This window comes from Convolutriloba macropyga, chromosome 2 (genome assembly GCF_964194025.1).
Source record: "Convolutriloba macropyga chromosome 2, txConMacr16.3, whole genome shotgun sequence".
Classification (NCBI taxonomy): Eukaryota; Metazoa; Xenacoelomorpha; order Acoela; family Convolutidae; genus Convolutriloba; species Convolutriloba macropyga.
Window position 1 is genome coordinate 59,090,068 of NC_134469.1, and position 17,113 is coordinate 59,107,180.

The 17,113-nt window shown below is 34.7% G+C and overlaps 2 protein-coding genes across 2 annotated transcripts in view; both read right to left on the reverse strand.

Annotated features, from left to right (window-relative positions):
* Positions 1-6,321, reverse strand: part of LOC142334556 (uncharacterized) — a 37,434-nt gene extending 31,113 nt beyond the window's left edge. The window contains exon 1 of the mRNA XM_075382679.1: positions 6,104-6,321. The gene's annotated coding sequence lies outside the window, so the exon portion shown is untranslated. The remainder of the gene's footprint in view (positions 1-6,103) is intronic.
* Positions 1-17,113, reverse strand: part of LOC142334555 (calpain-B-like) — a 199,209-nt gene that overhangs the window by 89,845 nt on the left and 92,251 nt on the right. The gene's annotated exons all lie outside the window — the stretch shown is intronic.

The window sequence follows — 17,113 nt, forward strand, 5'->3', positions numbered from 1 at the left end:
TGAATGAGAGCAATTTCTATCAATCAAAAAAATTCAAGCGTGAAAAAGGCACTCGAGAACTACAGTAGAAGACTGGCCGGTGTCTTCTAGAACCAATGTTCTAGAAGATACCGGCCAGCAGAAATGTTGCATAAAAAGAGACACACGTTTACAATAATTGCTTCAAACTTCGTCCGAGAGCAGTTAATAAATAGCAACTTGACGAGTAAAAAAAACTAGCCAACACTGGCTGTAGCAGAAACTTGCATGTTTCGGGTACAAAATTAGTTTTCAACGAGTTATCGTAGGATGCCATGAAAATTTAACAGATATCAATAAACCAGGATCAGATCAATAATAGCACTTCCGTTTTACGGTGATCGAAAATATACATTAAGGATCCCGATAGTCTGGTCAAATAGAGCAGATCAACAACAGAACTACAAGATTAATTTTGATAAAAGCTCAGCATTTTAAACACCATTTGAAGTTCAATTTAAGAGCTGATAATAAGATATAACGCAAAACAAGCCCCATTCTGAGTAGTACTTAAGGAAAGAGTAGAATATAGAAGGAATAGAAAGATAACACACATTGAAGAAAACCTAAATCGTTTAACACTGCAAAATAAAGTTCTAATTCTAAAACAATCGCAATAAACCTAATGGCGTGTTTAAATCAACCATGATACTTCTAAGAGCGTACTTGTCAACGTACGTTAACTATTGCATGCTTTGAACAACTACAAACAGACCTAGAATCCACTATTTAACAAAACAAATAGCTAATTCAATTTCATATGTGGAGAGCAGAGTAAATGAAAATAAATCTTGCACAAACCTCATTTGCAAAGAACACCAAATCAATCCTCGTCTTGGGGAATAATGAAAGCACGGCAACCATTTCTATTCTCAAGCGAAAATCGACAAACTTAAATGACTATAAATATGAAACGCATAACGAGCTTTACGGCGGTGACCAACAATTTATTCCAAACAATTTCTTTTTGGAGTGAGAAAACAGACCTGTACCTCCACTTCGGGTCAACCTTTCTTCAAAACAAAGTGGCAGAATATAGACAGACAATTTCTGGGGCCATTTATAAACAATTTACAGCCCCAAATGTTTTTAGACATACTCTACCAAAATACCCAAGTGTTCGATTATCCTGGAGGCAGGCAAAATGACGTTGGCTGGCCCAAACAGGCAGCCGTTTGCTTATCAAAGTAAATACGTGTTCTTTTATGTGAAATGTTGGCAACTTCGCAAGACTAACTACAGATTCCGAGCAATTGGATTCAGCCGTTGCAGTTCAAAACTGCAGTGTTAGCAACTAACTAATCTACTGAGACTCTCTGAGCCCACTTAGGTTAAATCGCTGCTAAGCATATGGAAGCCACACGAAAGCAACAGCGGAAGTGATATCAGAGCAAGCCAAGGGCATAGGGCCAAATATTTAACAATTTTAAATAGGTTCGACCGAAAATAGAAACCGTGTCTTATTAGTGAAAGATCGAAGGTCGAAGTAACATTTCAAGCCCAACTGAGCACAAATTCCCCGCACTAAAAGGACAGATTGCAAATCTGTCCTTCTAGGCAATAAAAATCTGTAAACTTCTAGGCAATAAATTGTAATAGATATAAAATGTAGGAAAGTTTTTATCAAGCAATACTTGTCAACCATATGTATCAAGAACACCAAAAAAATTGATTCATAACTCTGAACTACAATATAAATTATGCATAGCTTCAATGTGATACAAAAACATACCAGTGCGAGCAATACATAGATCTTAAAATCAGCGCAAACAACTCAATTGATGAATATGATAAAATACTTCAAAATGATTTACCACAAAAATCTATCTTTTCAAAAAATCTAAGTGTTGTGAAACGAATAATCCAGCAAATGCAGAAAGTGAGATCAAACAATCAAACTTTGTATGGGCCCAAAAAATTGTCCCAATTGATTTCAGGATTCTAGCTGCGAGATTAATTGCTGCGAATGTTTTCGATTACAAGTGCGCAAAAACAGTTAACGTAACCGACCTAAGTCCGGCGAATTGCTCTCAAACGACTCGCAAGCGATTGGTTTCGGTAGTTCTTAGCTTGGCCGAGAGGTAAAAGAGGCAATACAAAACGGGAGGGTGTGAGGACGGTCGATTATGGGTGTAGGAGTGCAATGAGGATCGGCAGTGGGGGGTGCCTTACACACCCTGAATTCAAGTCTTTTCAGCAGCTTCGGTGATCTTTACACGAGCTGCTTAGCAAATTAATGCCCTGAGAGCTTTACTTGGGTATATAGGGTTTGAGGACAAAGTTAATTGGTAAAACGACACATCGTTCAAGTGAAAATTGCATTAAGACCATCATCAAACAAAATTACTGAAATAAACTTCGTTTGAGAGCAAATGACGTTGCTTGTAGATGGCGGTATAGTGAGTTGGAATGCGTGTGTGGTGACATATCACGGACATGTTGGATGGTAGAGGTAGATATCAGTGGGCGAGGGGCAAATGGGACTCTTCAGGGGTAAAAATTCCTAATTCAGGAATTTTAACTTGGAATAACATCAGCAGAGCTTAACTGAAGCAGTGCGTTCCGAAGCAGAAAAAATGTTTGAAAGAAAAAAAGGTTTAAATCCATGTTGAAAACACATGTGCTCCAATTAGCCAGACAATAATATTTCTCGAGTCGAAATCAGAAGAAAGTTGATAATAGCTGGTCAAACAAAAATCGGTCAAATTGCATTCGGTCTTTCAGTAATGGTTACGTGACTCCGCTTGAAGTCACGGTTAACTTCTGGCGTTTATCGAGAAACGCGAAGCGGTTCGAGATATTAAGTCAGAATTTCGAATTGACTTCTGCAGAGTCACGTAACCATTTAATTCAATTTCAGGCAATGATTAATCAATTCGCCACGAAAAGACACGCAACGAGGTTATAGGTCATGCTTCCCAGCGTGTCCTGCATTTAAAATGTTACAAATGGTTATAATCTGTTACAAAGGGAATTTTGAATAAAACCGTAGAATGCTAAGTTTGATAAGAAGATGGCGTCACGAAAGATAGTGTCCAACTTTGACAACTTAGATGAAATATTCAAATAACTTTGGTGGTTAACGTAAACTTCACGTAGTTAACATCAAACCCAACATCTACGCTCAAGATTTAATGAAAACGTGCACTGCTGAATAATTGTAAATTTGACAAAATCAAAATTGCAAACCACCAGGCTCTCAGAACAAAAATTATTGCAAGACAGAACAAAAAAATCGGTCAAATTGTATTCGATCTTTCAGTAATGGTTACGTGACTCCGCTTGAAGTCACGGTTAACTTCGGGCGTTTATCCAGAAACGCGAAGCGGTTCGAGATATTAAGTCAGAATTTCGAATTGACTTCTGCAGAGTCACGTAACCACACGAAACGCACACGTTTTAAAATGCCGAAAATCAACTTCTGGCTAAGTAGGGACTTCTGGCATTTTAACTTCTGGCACTGCTGACTTTTGGCATTTTAAAATATGCACGTGTGTTTTGATTGCTATAAAAAGTTACCGGATTCAAATTGCAACCCCATGGTCTGCATTACTTCGAGCATTATAGGATTGAAATTGGATTTTCAGAAGTTTAAGGGTCAATTTAACTGTCTTTTTTCAACCCACTATGAACAGCTACGATAAAACAATAAAACTTTCGAACAATAAAAGAAAAACATTAAAACTTTCCAACTAAATTATTGCAACAGGAAATTTGTTTTTTTAATAATATTTATCACAAACACGAAGACTCGTGAAAACAGTTAAAGATAGCCTTTGAAAGATAAATTGAAGCTGCTTATAATGGTTTGTTTAGCTAAAGAAACACAACTGGCCAAATTGGTTTGTAACTCATAGCACGTTAGGAAGCTGCAGGCAATGATTTCGCTCCCTCAATTGACATCAAAAAGACAATATCAAAAAGTAAATAGAATACAAATACTATTCTCGCCTTCTCCAATATATTAATTAATTGCTCTTTTTAATCCAAAATTCCTATTATTAAAACTAGCGCTTCGGTCTCAAAACTAACTATCAGCTGAAATTATTAAATAGAGTCACTTAAATCTGTTCACAAACGCCAATGTCATAGACTTGGAGAACAGATCTGTTGTCAAAAAGACCAAGTAAAAAATGTGGTTTCTAAGAACTGTCACTACTGAAAATAAGAAGAGACCACAAAAAGTACAACAGATACGAACAAGACTGAAAAAAACACCAAAAACTATCAAAAAAATGTTTAGGTGTTGATATGCTTTAGAAGTTGAAAATGGATGAGGCTGTTTGTTTTTAAAGCTATATTTGAGGCAATTGACAAAAAGCTATTTAGATGATTCTGTGCGGTTTCGGATGCGCGCTAACCAATTTATAGCTAATTTTAAATTAAGTAGTAACTTTGTTTTAACGTAGTAGATATTAATTCAATCTTAATTGAAAAATTTATGATTATTAGCAAAGACGTATAATAATGAAGAGTTTGAAAGAAGTTTTTAAAGTTATTCTCTGCGTGGTCTGCTGGTCAGTTGTCCCGTATATCTTTACCTCGAATTGCATTGTTCCTACGTTAAAAATTGTTGATCTCTTACGTGGATCCATACCCGGTTTCCACGTTTCTCATTGTTGTTTGAGTACATATAGGAACGAATATTGACACTTGCTTTAAATGTATAATTACTTCAATAAGTATTCGACTTTACTTTACAGTATTTGCAAATTATACAAGTTTATCACCAAGAAATTTTAGAAGGTAAGTTTTGAAGCAATTTAGGTACCTAAAGCGTAAACAAAGCATATGTTTGAAAGATGGGAGCGAAATCAGCACGTGACAAAACATCAACCTATAAGCTAGCACCATCAATTAAAATGACTAATGCTTCATTGTTAAGTCTATGTGAACGGCCACTACTGAGACCAAATTGATAGAGAATAAAAAGAACAAAAACGGGCAAACCTCATAACTAATAATTTTTGAAAACAAATAGTTTTAACGTTATGAAAACTATTAGTTGGCTAATGACAGAATGAAAAAAGAAAAAAATTTGCACAATTAGAACATGTGTCTTATATAATTAATATAAAATTATTATATTACATTATTATTATAATCATAAGAAAAGAACAGTTTAAAAAAGTCAAATTTCCGAAGGTGAAAAAAGTCTCACTTGAAACTAGAAATCTATTCAAACACACATTTAAAACTCAACTTTAAATACAGAATATAAAATTTTGCTTCTCAACCTGCTCTCTTTTTTGCTCTATTCAATACTCCAACTTGACTACAATTAGTGCTCCATTACAAAAAAATTAAAAAGACCTTGGATTGAAAACATCACGATGAGACAAAAAATAATCTTGCCATCGTTTCACTGCTATCAATGATTGCAATGCTTCAGTGTAAAGGCGCCGAAGTAAAAAAGCCGAAACCTAAGATGATTTTTTTATCAGAATTTATTTGCTAAAGCTGCGATAATTAGCCTAAATTATAAAATAATTACTACGAAGAGCACTTGTTTGGGTAAATTAACAAAACGCTGGGTTGTGATAGTTTCATATCAAGTCCCTTGAGCACTTAACATCCTTGAACTGCTCTATTTTCTTTGCTCTATTCCGAATTTAAATGTGTTTTTAAATGTATGCTTTTCCACTAATACGCCAAAACCTAAGATGATTTTTTATCTAAATTTACTCGCTGAAGTTGCGATAACTACACTAAATTATAAAAATAATTACTAAATTATAAAATAATTATGGATAGCTAGATCCATACATACATAATGCATGGATCTAGCCAGTCAATTCTTTAATTTTTTAAAAATTTTGAAAGTCTGAAAAGATACCCACAAATAAAAACACTCCTTCCAATTTCAGATACCACAGCAATGCGAGTGTATAGACAATAAATATAGACAATGAAAAATTACTTGATATTTATAGAAAATAATAAACACGGACTGCCTAAACGGAAATGCAGGTCACGCAACAATCAATGAGACTGAACTGTTATTTTCTTTGCACTGAAGGAGTTCTAAAGTTGAGTACAATGTAAACTAAAGAATTGTCGGTCGGTACATTAATATTCAACTTACCGTCATCATGGAGCTGTAACTATGTCCTCAAAACATTTGACATATACTGACTTTCTAAATGCGGGTTTGTTTCAATCTGGAAGAACTAACTAACACTGTCTATTTGAACTGCAAGTGCACTTGCAAATGAACGTGGAAACTTGCTTATATTGAGAACGAACAAACATTGGAGCTAGATAAGACTGTTTCTTTTGCTCTCCTGAAACTAACTGAGAGAGGTTCAATTGGCTCATTCAGTTCAGCAAACACGATTTAGCTTAACCACCACAAACTTTGACGAATACAATTCTACCATATATAACAGAGCATTTCAAACACTTCAGCCGGCGTATACTCAATTATTAACCACCACTGTATTACACAGAGGCGTCCAGCATGATCCGGAAACCCTACGGTTTACACAAACCACTCAGACATAAGGCAGGAAATGTCCCTGTTGAAGCATGTCATGCTAAAACTCCTTGGAGAAGTAACATAGAAAGCTGTAAAATATGATCTAGAAAAGACCCAAAACTAAACAAAACTTGGCCTCCCACAACGTACTTAACTAATTCCCGTCATATCAGCAGGTTTTCTGCGACCCAGAAAACTAGAAGAGAGGTACTGAAATTCGCAGAAACACGAAGCATTTCAAAATCAGGACGGCATTATAGTCCACATATTTCCTACCACGTATTCAGCTGACAAATAGCATACTTCACATTCTTTGAACTACTTAAACTAAAACCTCAGTTCTTAACAATGCCTAGATATGTCTTGCACAAGAAAGAATAACGGAGCAAATCAGGCCCATGCTGACCGGAGTTTTAACATTGACAGTGACAATTTTCAGCGATTTGGACGTTAGAATACGATACTCAATTTCATTTCGGATATTAGCACCTTTACAATAAAAGTTTACAACAACTAAAGCTTCCACTTTAAACAAAATCAACGGAAAGAAAAATATAAGCATTTCCAGAAGAACAAAATTCAAATATTCACCAAGGCTTTTCCTTAAAATTGCAATACAGTTCAACTTTTTGTAGTGCATCACAGCTGATTTCAAAATTGAAAATAGGAAGCTTATCTCCTTATTCTTTGGATTTTTATTGCTAGCAAATCCTAGATAATGTATATTCAAACAAGGAGGCTCAGCATTGCGGGCTAGCACATATAGTTCCGATCCCTTTCAACCAGAAATTTAGCTCGATTCTCCATTTGGGACATACAAAAATGTTATCATACAGTCCCCTGAGAACTCAAACTTTGTCTGTCTGTTGATTTAAAAAATTGTCTGTAGATTAGATAGAAAGGAGACTTATAAGGGATCAAAAAATCGCAAAATGACCTTTTCATATTGAATATAAGCCGCAGTTCCTAACTACTATACATCACAAAACCACAAACTGAGGTACTATTCAAGTCCAATGTTCGAAAACAAAGAAGTCAATACTCAAGTCATTAAGAATCTTGCTTTGGCTGGTAAAAAACCTGTTTAATGCCTATACTCTTCGACCCATAAAAAACATAACCGACTAAACGTCGGAAGAATTGCTCTTGCACGACTAGTGGGAGAACTAATCAATTGCAGCCTGGTTCAGTCGGCGGGGGGGGGGGGGGAGGGGAGGCGAAATGGGACTAAGAAGTTCAATAGTGGGCTTAAAATAACCACATTAGAGGTTAACATATACAACTATTAAGATTTAAAGTAAAAAATGACACCAGTTTCGGCGCACTTTTATTTGACTTTTAGTATTAAATTGCCGACAATTGAATTCAGCTGCTTGAAATTGTGATTGAGAGAGAACTTTAGATCACGCGAAACGCAAAAAGTCAAGGGCGTAAAAGTCATTCGAAAAGTCAAAATTGTCAAGCGAAAAATTTGCATAAAAAAGACACACACGTTTACAATAATTGCTATGAACTACGTTCAAGAGCAATTAAAAACCACAGGATTAATATGATTGCTAAAAATTTTTGACAGCAATTAATGAGTTTTGGTGCGCAATAAGTCAGATATTTTTTTCAGAAAATTGGTAGTAAAATAGCCAATACAGAACTTTGAATGCCAAGAACATTGGATATAAGAAGAGATAAGAAGTCATTTGGAAGGTCATGCATAACAAATAATTGAAAATCATTTGAGGTATGTCACTTGTAACCAAAAAATTATCAAAAAGAATCAATAAAACTAGCTCCAGTAAGAGTATAAAATGACATTACGCACGCAATTCACTCACAAAATTGCATCAATGAATGCCCTAAGACTTGGGGAATTGCTCTCAAACGACCGGCGAGCGGTCGGCTTCGGTAGTATCCAGCTGGGGCTTAGGGTTGGTAACATTAGAGGGGGATGAGCGGAGTGCGGGTCAAGGGATGGGGCTAGGGTTGGGAGGGCTGGAGGAGAGGTGGTCAGAATAACCAGGTTGAGGGAGTGTTGGTGGTGAATGGGGCGGGGCGCTCGGTCAAATTCAGCTCACAAGATTGACAAGCGGTTGGCTTCGTCAATAGCGGCAGTTAAGAGAGACCAGCTTTAGCTTAATTGAGAGGGCGTGGGGTCAGCACTGCTAGATGTTATATTATGATTCAGAATCTTGCTGCTCCTACTAGCTGACCTCAATTACCCTTCAATTAGAGTGACACGCACTCACTTTCATTCTCAATTAACTGTTTCGAAAAGCTGGCAAGAACAGAAACAGCACTCTCCGCTCACCATTTTTGTTCAACAAAAGACAATCACAAATTTTGCACGTGCAGCATTGAGTTTTACATCCTGTTTAAGAACTGGACCGATTAAAAAAAAACGACAGATTAAAAAAAAGATGCCCATAACTACTCTTCGAATCGTAAAAAACCTAGAGAAGGCCAATAATAGCCTTAGCTATCTATGAATCATAGCCGGCAGATTGCCAGAAAATAGCGGCAAAAGACGCTTGTGGCCGTCTATGAATTGAAAAGCTAAAGAAATAAGATAGAAAGATCGACCACCAGTCCGTTAATGGACCACTAGACTTTTTGGGTTAGAATCAGACTGTCAATTTTATGACACATAAGGTCTATAAGGAAAAATCCCTGAAAGTGTTTCTTCAAAATTGATAGTCGAAATCAAAAACTCACGACTACTACTCAAGAATTCGGGTATATAAGTTTGGCACCACTTATATGCAGACTGTTAATCTTAACTAGTAAATATTCATTAAATTTTAGGTTCCATAAGTGAGTTCAGAAGTCATTTTTTGAGTGAGGTCAGCCAGGCAATTGACCTAAAATCAGAAATGACGTCACGCACACAAATTTTAACAGCAAAGCAGTAGTCACTGAGTCATTGAAAGCAGAAGTCATTGAAAAAGTCAATTCCAAGAAGTCAGGTCGTAAGAATCATCGATGGAGACGACGAATTAAAGCAAAAAACCACGATGTCCACAAAAATAGCCGCTATCGCTTCGCGGCTATTAAAAACTAATATATTACGCGAGGGATCTTCCGGTCGTATGCCGTGTTTGCGATGATCTGGGTGCGGTGTGACTTGCGTGTGTTAGCATGCGTGCTTGTCAGTGGCTGCACAGTGGGTGCAAGGGGATGAGGAGCTTCAATCAGATTTCGCTCAGAATTTGAAAAACTACACGTATTGAGCTTCAATAACATACATTGCTTATCTGCCCAGGGTTTGAGCAAACATTCTAATTCTGACGTAAGAAAAAACAGACAGCTTGGCATATGTATTCTCCAGTTTTAGTTCGCAGGTTTAAATTGGTTCAAAATTTCTTCTGACAGGTAGGCAGATAGATACACATTTGAGATAGCATTTGTCACAAGCGGAGCAAAAACAATTCGACAAATGAACTTACGATCCGATGCGGAGCTAGTCAAAAGCCCAGTAGATGACCATGTCGAATTTCCAGCGAAGCCCAAAGACCGGCCACTACTTGAAGCCTTGCTCTGCTGGCTGAGAGAGGCGGCAATAGCTGCCTTTAGCTCATCCTCTTCGGAAATGTGTTTGCTACTCTTACTAGAAGGAGATACTTTAATGATTGCCGGCTCAATTTCGTCGTCATTCAGATCAATAACCTCAGGAATATCTTGTTCAGTCGAAAAGTTTTCTCTCATTTGGTCAGATACACTTGGAGCACCATTTCTTCTCACAAAACCCATCACTGAAATGACAAAATGCAAAATATATAATTCAAAGGATCTTTTCACAGAGCCACAATCTCCAATTCAAAGAATATTTAGAACTGACATCAGCTTTAACAATCTTACGGGAAAGGCGTAATTTAAGTTTTAACAAATTTAGCGACACTCTTCATAAAAGGAGCGACTACGCGCTACATTTCGCGATTTAGATTACAATTCAATTTTACAGGTACTCACGTAGTTTGCCGGCATTTTGTGAGGTGATTGCATTGTAAATTTGCAGCAGTTCACCTAAACATCAGATACATGAAATTTGAAGAACATTAAAACTAATCATATCATTATTGAAGCTCTTGATACAACAGCTTGCTATGCAAGAATTTTGTGTACCTTTTAAATTACAATTTAGTTTTGAAAATTAGCTGAAGATGGGTAAATAGAACACCTGTTCTAGGGTCCAAAATGGCAATGTAAGGAAACTGATTAACACTGTAGAACTGACTGTACTTTCTTCCATCTTGACTATCGATTCGATACTGAAACCGGGCATAACAAACAATCTCAAATGTTAAAACATTCCACAAGTGAAAACAAATGAAGTTTACCTGTAAAAACAAGAAATGTTTCCTGATTATTCGCTTCACGTCCTGACTGGACCATACATCACGGTTTAAGCACTGACAGTCAAAGTTTTGAGTGTCTTGCACGTTCACGATTAACCAAAGGTCTTTGTCCTTGGCGTAATCTTTAGCCTAAACAGATACATCCATGACTAAAAAAAAGTATTGAGCTGTCGTAGAACAAATTAACCCACAGTTTTGCATTCCAGAAAAATTCGAAAGTGCAAACAAATTGGCAATGACTACCAACAAACGTTCCCGTCTTTGTTGGTACTAAATTTAGCCTTCAGTTTTGATAGAGCCCAAATTTTAGATCGAGCATGAATAAAAATCCGTTATATTTTTGAAATTTTTAGACAATAAAAACTTAACAGCAGCAGCAATTTAGAAATGCAAAAATAAAATTTGTCTTATTCCTATTCGTTAAAATGACAGAATGCTGCTTTAAACAATTTTCTGTAACGTTTATTTGCTGCAAATGAAAAATTCAAGTTGATATTGAGAGGTTTGCATTCAGTTTTGCTGCTTAGTAGCACAAGCTCATAAAATTACCGCAAAATTCCGAAAGAAAACGAGTCGATTATCTTCTACTCATGAATGAAACTATATTGCGACAGAATACCAATTAGTTAGCGACACTATTATTAGTTAACGAAAGTTAAAAAGAAACAAAATAAAGCTGTCATACTACCAAACATAGCTGCAAAATAGACTCGCCTGCCGCATCAGTTAGGAGCAGATACAGAAACAAGCTAAAGAAATTATCGACGCCGCCTACAAAACTATGAAAAATTTTGGATAAAATGATATTTCTGGTTCAATTTCAATCAGCAGAATTCTTTTTATTCCGGATTTTCACAGCTGCAAAGAATTTGACCGACTATAAACTATAAACAGCTGTCAGATTGCCAGAAAATAACCGCGATAGCTTCGCAGATCTGCAGTCTCGAAAAAAAGCAGGCCAAAAAAAAGCTTCTTTTTATTAAATGCTTAGAAGTTATTTTTGGATTAAGAATCTGTTAAATGTATTGTGGCTTCTATTAGCTGCTCTCACATACCTTCAATTAGAGTGAAACACACACTAATTTGAGATTATCTTTTTGAAATAAATCGAAAAGAATTTCAGATTGAGGAGGTCATTTTTGTGTGAGTTAAGTCACAAGCGAACAAAAGCAAAATCACGCGAAGGAAAAAAAATTCTCTCAAAAAGAGAGAAAATGGCCTCATGCATGCAATTGAGTTGATATTGAATGAACGAAAGAACCAGATTTCAAGTGATTCTGACGTCATATGGTTGTAATAAAAATCTTGAAAGGACAAGTCCTGAAATAAAGCACACGAAGAAATAAAACTTCTAGAAATTCTATATTCTACGCTGGATGCGCTTTCTAATAGTTCCACTCACAACTCCCTACGATGAAAATATCGATCGGCCGAAATTGACTGAAAAAACGAAAACAATAACGGCATTTAAAAAATATAAATTTTCAGATAAATCGTGTTGAATACCATCCTTTTCAATCAAAAATGTCTCAAGGCAAGGAAAAGAAAACTGCGATTCAAAAACCAAATTTGCTGGGTATATAGACATGCATACACAGAAGCAGGAAAAACCAAAAGAAAAGAAAAACACTAAGATTCGCGTAACCTTCCTGGAGTCAATCTCCTCAAAACCATCTTTGTAATTCTAATATTTTGCGCACGAGGGCAGCATGAACCTCAGAAAGGGTTTGAGCACTTGAATTCAGTAAAATTGAAAATGACAAAACTCCAAAAACTTGAAATTAAAAAATTCTTATTATAAAAATGTCTCAAATTATTAATAATTATTTCATCGAAATCATATCACCCTTGCTAAAAAATTGAAAATAAATAACATACAGTGCAGTAGAAACCTGTATGCGCATTTAATATGAAAACAGCGGCAACAACGAGGCAAAATAAAGTTTAGTTCAGCCAAAATTGAAAACAAAAGCTTAAAATTTTCAGCCAATATCCTCAAAACCAATTTTACGCAAACACAGTCTACCTACTGACACAAAAACAAGCCTGGAAAAAGCTCCATTGATTCCTAATGATTGCAAATTATTAATAATGGAAAAATTCTAGAAGCTATCTTATCCAGCAACCTATTTCGAAGCTCACAAAACGATTCATTGACTCCCATAAAAAACTTCCAAAACTCCATTAAAAACTCCGAATACTAGAAAAATTGCGAAAAACACTACAATTTTAATTAATTAGGTTTGTATCACCAAACCATATATCCCTACTAAAAGCACAAACAAAAGACAACCAAACATCTTAAAAAATTAGCAAAAAAAAATGAACGATCTCACAAAGTTTCCTGGTCTATGTCTTCATAACCGACATTGCCGCGCTAAAATCCACGAAATCAGCAGCAACCACAAAAAATTATTGACCATTAAAACTTTTGTATGATCAGTTACAAGCAAAAAAAAATGAGTTAAGAAACTGAAAAGCAACAAATTTTATTGATGCCCGAGTCTTAAAAAAACTTTCTTGCCACGATTTAGTAAAACAATATCTAACAGTATAATGAAACCTGGCTGCACATGAGACAAATTTTAGACAAAAAGGAAAATAAATGAGAAAACAAAATTTTAAAAAGTAGATAAAAATCTAAGATTCCATCAAATTCTTTGAAACAACTCTTTTAAAAGCAATTTTTTTAAAGTATTTGAAAATTTAAAATAAGCAACTTACAAAAAATTTAGATAAAGTTCTTCAACAAATTTTGATCAACAAAACAACAAGAAAACTGCAAAACGACTCTGCTCAGTTAACCGAAATAAAAATAACTAAAAAAATCGCAAAAATCTACATTGGAATCAATAAAAACTTTTTTGTAATTAGGTTTGCATTACCAAGACATACACCTCAAAAAACAATTATGAAGAGCAGTTCTAGTTTGCAAAGGACGACTAGGGGCTTAAAAACAAATGACAATTGAAGTCCCGTTTAAAAAACCTCAGAAACGGACAAAAGAACCAGAACAAATGCATAATTTTGTGAAGATAAACATTAGGAAGAAAATTTTACATTACAAGGCTAGGGGACAGAAAAATTTAAAAAAAGAGAAAACTGGCATTTAATTGTAGATAGTTTTGGTTCTAAAGTATTGAAAACCAACTTTATTCAGAAAATTGAAAACTTTACAGATAAGGGAATTATACTGACATATGGGCGACAAGCAAAAACAAAAGACAATAATCTTGAAATAAGCTAAAAAATGAACGATCTTTCAGAGTTTCTTGGTTTACGTCTTCAGAATCAACATGGCCGAGTTAAAAACCACGCAAGAACTCAGAAGCAACCACAAAGGAAAATATTGACCACTCATCAAATAAAAAAATGACAAAAATTTGAACAACAAATTATATTGATGCCGGAGTCTTAGGAACAAAACTTTCATGTCACAATTTAGTAAAACAAAATCTAACAGTATAATGAAACCTGGAGGCTCACGAGACAAATTTTGGCCAAAACGGCAAATAAATGAGAAAAAATTTAAAAAGAAGATAAACTCTTAAAGATTCCATCAAATTCGTTAAGACAGCTTTTTTTACAAAACAAGTTTTTTAAGTACTTAAAAATTAAAAAAAAAAATTACAATAGTTTTATATAGACAACTTCAACAAATTTTGATCAGCAAAATACCAAGAAAACTGCAAAAAGGAGCTTAAACAAATGTCGATTGAAGTCCTGTTTAAAAAACCTCAAAAACGGACAAAACGAACAAGAAAAACCGCACAATTTATTGGTGAAAAACTTAAGGAAGACAATTTAAAATTACAAGGCTAGGGGACAGGAAACTTGAAAACTCAGGGAAAAAGAAAAACCTGCAATTAATTATAGATAGTTTTGGTGTTTAAGTATTGAAAACCAACATTAATCAGAAATGCAATAGCGCGAGAATAGAAAACTTTTCAGATACGGGAAGTATATCGACATATCGGCGACAAGCAAAAACAAAAAACAAACATCTTGAAATAAGCACAAAAAACGATCTCTTACAGTTTCATGGCTTATGTCTTCAGAAGCACTATTGCGCGCTAAAAATCACGCACGAATTCAGCAGCAATTACAAAAAAATCATTGACCACTTGAATTTTCATATGAACAGTTAAAAACAAACAAGACAAAAAAGATAAAAAAAACAAATAAAAAATTGAGCAGCAGCAAATTTTACAGAGTCCTGAGTCTTAAGAACAAAATTATCTTGCCGCAATATAGCAAAGCAAAACATTCCAGTCAGATCAAACCTGCCTGCATATAGACAAACATATGCCAAAACAGCAAATAACAGAGAAAACAAAATTTTAGATAAAATTGGATAAACAAAGTGGATAAAAATCTTAAGATTCCGTCAAATTCTTTCAAACAACTATTTTAAGATCGTTTTTTTTAAAGGATTTGAGAATTTCAAATAACCAAATTACAAAACTTTAAGAAAAAGTTCAACAAATTTTGAATAGCAAAACACCAAGAAAACTGCAAAATCACTTCGCTCAGTTGACCGAAATAAAAATATTAAAAGTAGCAAAAATCTACATTGAAATCAACAAGAACTTTTTTAAAATAGTTTTGCATTACCAAGATATACAACTCAAAAAAGAGTTCAGAACAGCATTTCCAGTTTGCAAAAAACTACTAGGAGCTTAAACAAATGGCGATTGATGTCCTGTTTAAAAAACCTCAAAAACGGACAAAAAACAAGAAAAACTGCACAATTTTGTGGTGAAAAACTTAAGGAAGACAATTTAAAATTACAAGGCTAGGGGACAGGAAACTTGAAAACTCAGGGAAAAAGAAAAACCTGCAATTAATTATAGATAGTTTTGGTGTTTAAGTATTGAAAACCAACATTAATCAGAAATGCTATAGCGCAACAATAGAAAACTTTGCAGATACGGGAAGTATATTGACATATCGGCGACAAGCAAAAATAAAAGAGAAATAAAAATCTTGAAATCAGCAAAAAAATGAACCATCTCCCACAGTTTCTGGGTTTATGTATTCAGAACCAACTCACGCACGAACTCAGCAGCAACTAGAAAAGAAATTATTAATCACTATAACTTTTATATGACCAGTTAAAAACAAAAAGAGAACGGATAAAAAGTTAAAAGTAACAATTTTTACTGATTTACTGAGTCTTTACAACAAAATTATCTTGCCACAATATAGTAAAACCATATATTCCAGTCTAATAAAACTTGCCTGCATAGAGAGACAAATATTGGCCAAAAAGGGCAAACAACCGAGAAAACACAATCTTAAAAAGTGGATAAGTTCAAGATTCTATCAAATTCTTTCAAAAAACTTTACAACTTTTTTGAAGTATTTGAAAATTTAAATTAAACAAAATAACAAGGTTCTTCAACAAAATTTGAACAGCAATATACCAAGAAAAGTTCAAAATGACTTCGCTCAGTTGACCGAATTAAAACTATTAAAAGGCTCAAAAATCTACATTGAAATCAACAAAAACTTTTGTAATTAGGTTTGCATTACCAAGACATACACCTCAAAAAACATTTCTGAAGAGCACTTCCAGTTTGCAAAAGACAACTAGGAGCTTAAACAAACGTCGATTGCCGTCCTGTTTAAAAAACCTCAAAAACCGGAGCAAAAAACAAAAAACTCAATTTTGTAGTGATAAACTTCAGAAAGACAATTTAACATTACAAGGCTACGAGACAAAACTTTAAAACTCAGAGAAAACATCTTGCATTTAATTGTAGATAGTTTTGTTGTTTAAGTATTGAAACCAACTTTAATCAGAAACGCAACAGCGCGAGAATAGAAAACTTTGCAGATAACGGAATTATATCGACATATCGGCGACAAGCAAAAAGAAAAGACAAACAAACATCCCGAGATCAGCAAAAAATGAACGATCTCTCGCAGTTTCATGGCTTATGTCTTCAGAACCAATATTGCGCGCACGAAATCAGCAGCAATTACAAAAAAAATTATTGACCACTTGAATTTTTATATGAACAGTTAAAAACAAAAAAAAAAGACGGATAAAATGAACAGCAGCAAATTTTACTGATGCCTGAGTCTTAAAAACAAAATTATCTTGCCGATATATAGCAAAACAATACATTCCAGTCAAATCAAACCTGCCAGCATATAACCAAATATTGCTCAAAACAGCAAACAACAGAGAAAACAAATTTAGAAAGTGGATAAAATTCTTAAGATTCCATCAAATTCTTTCCAACAACTTTTTTTAAGATCATTT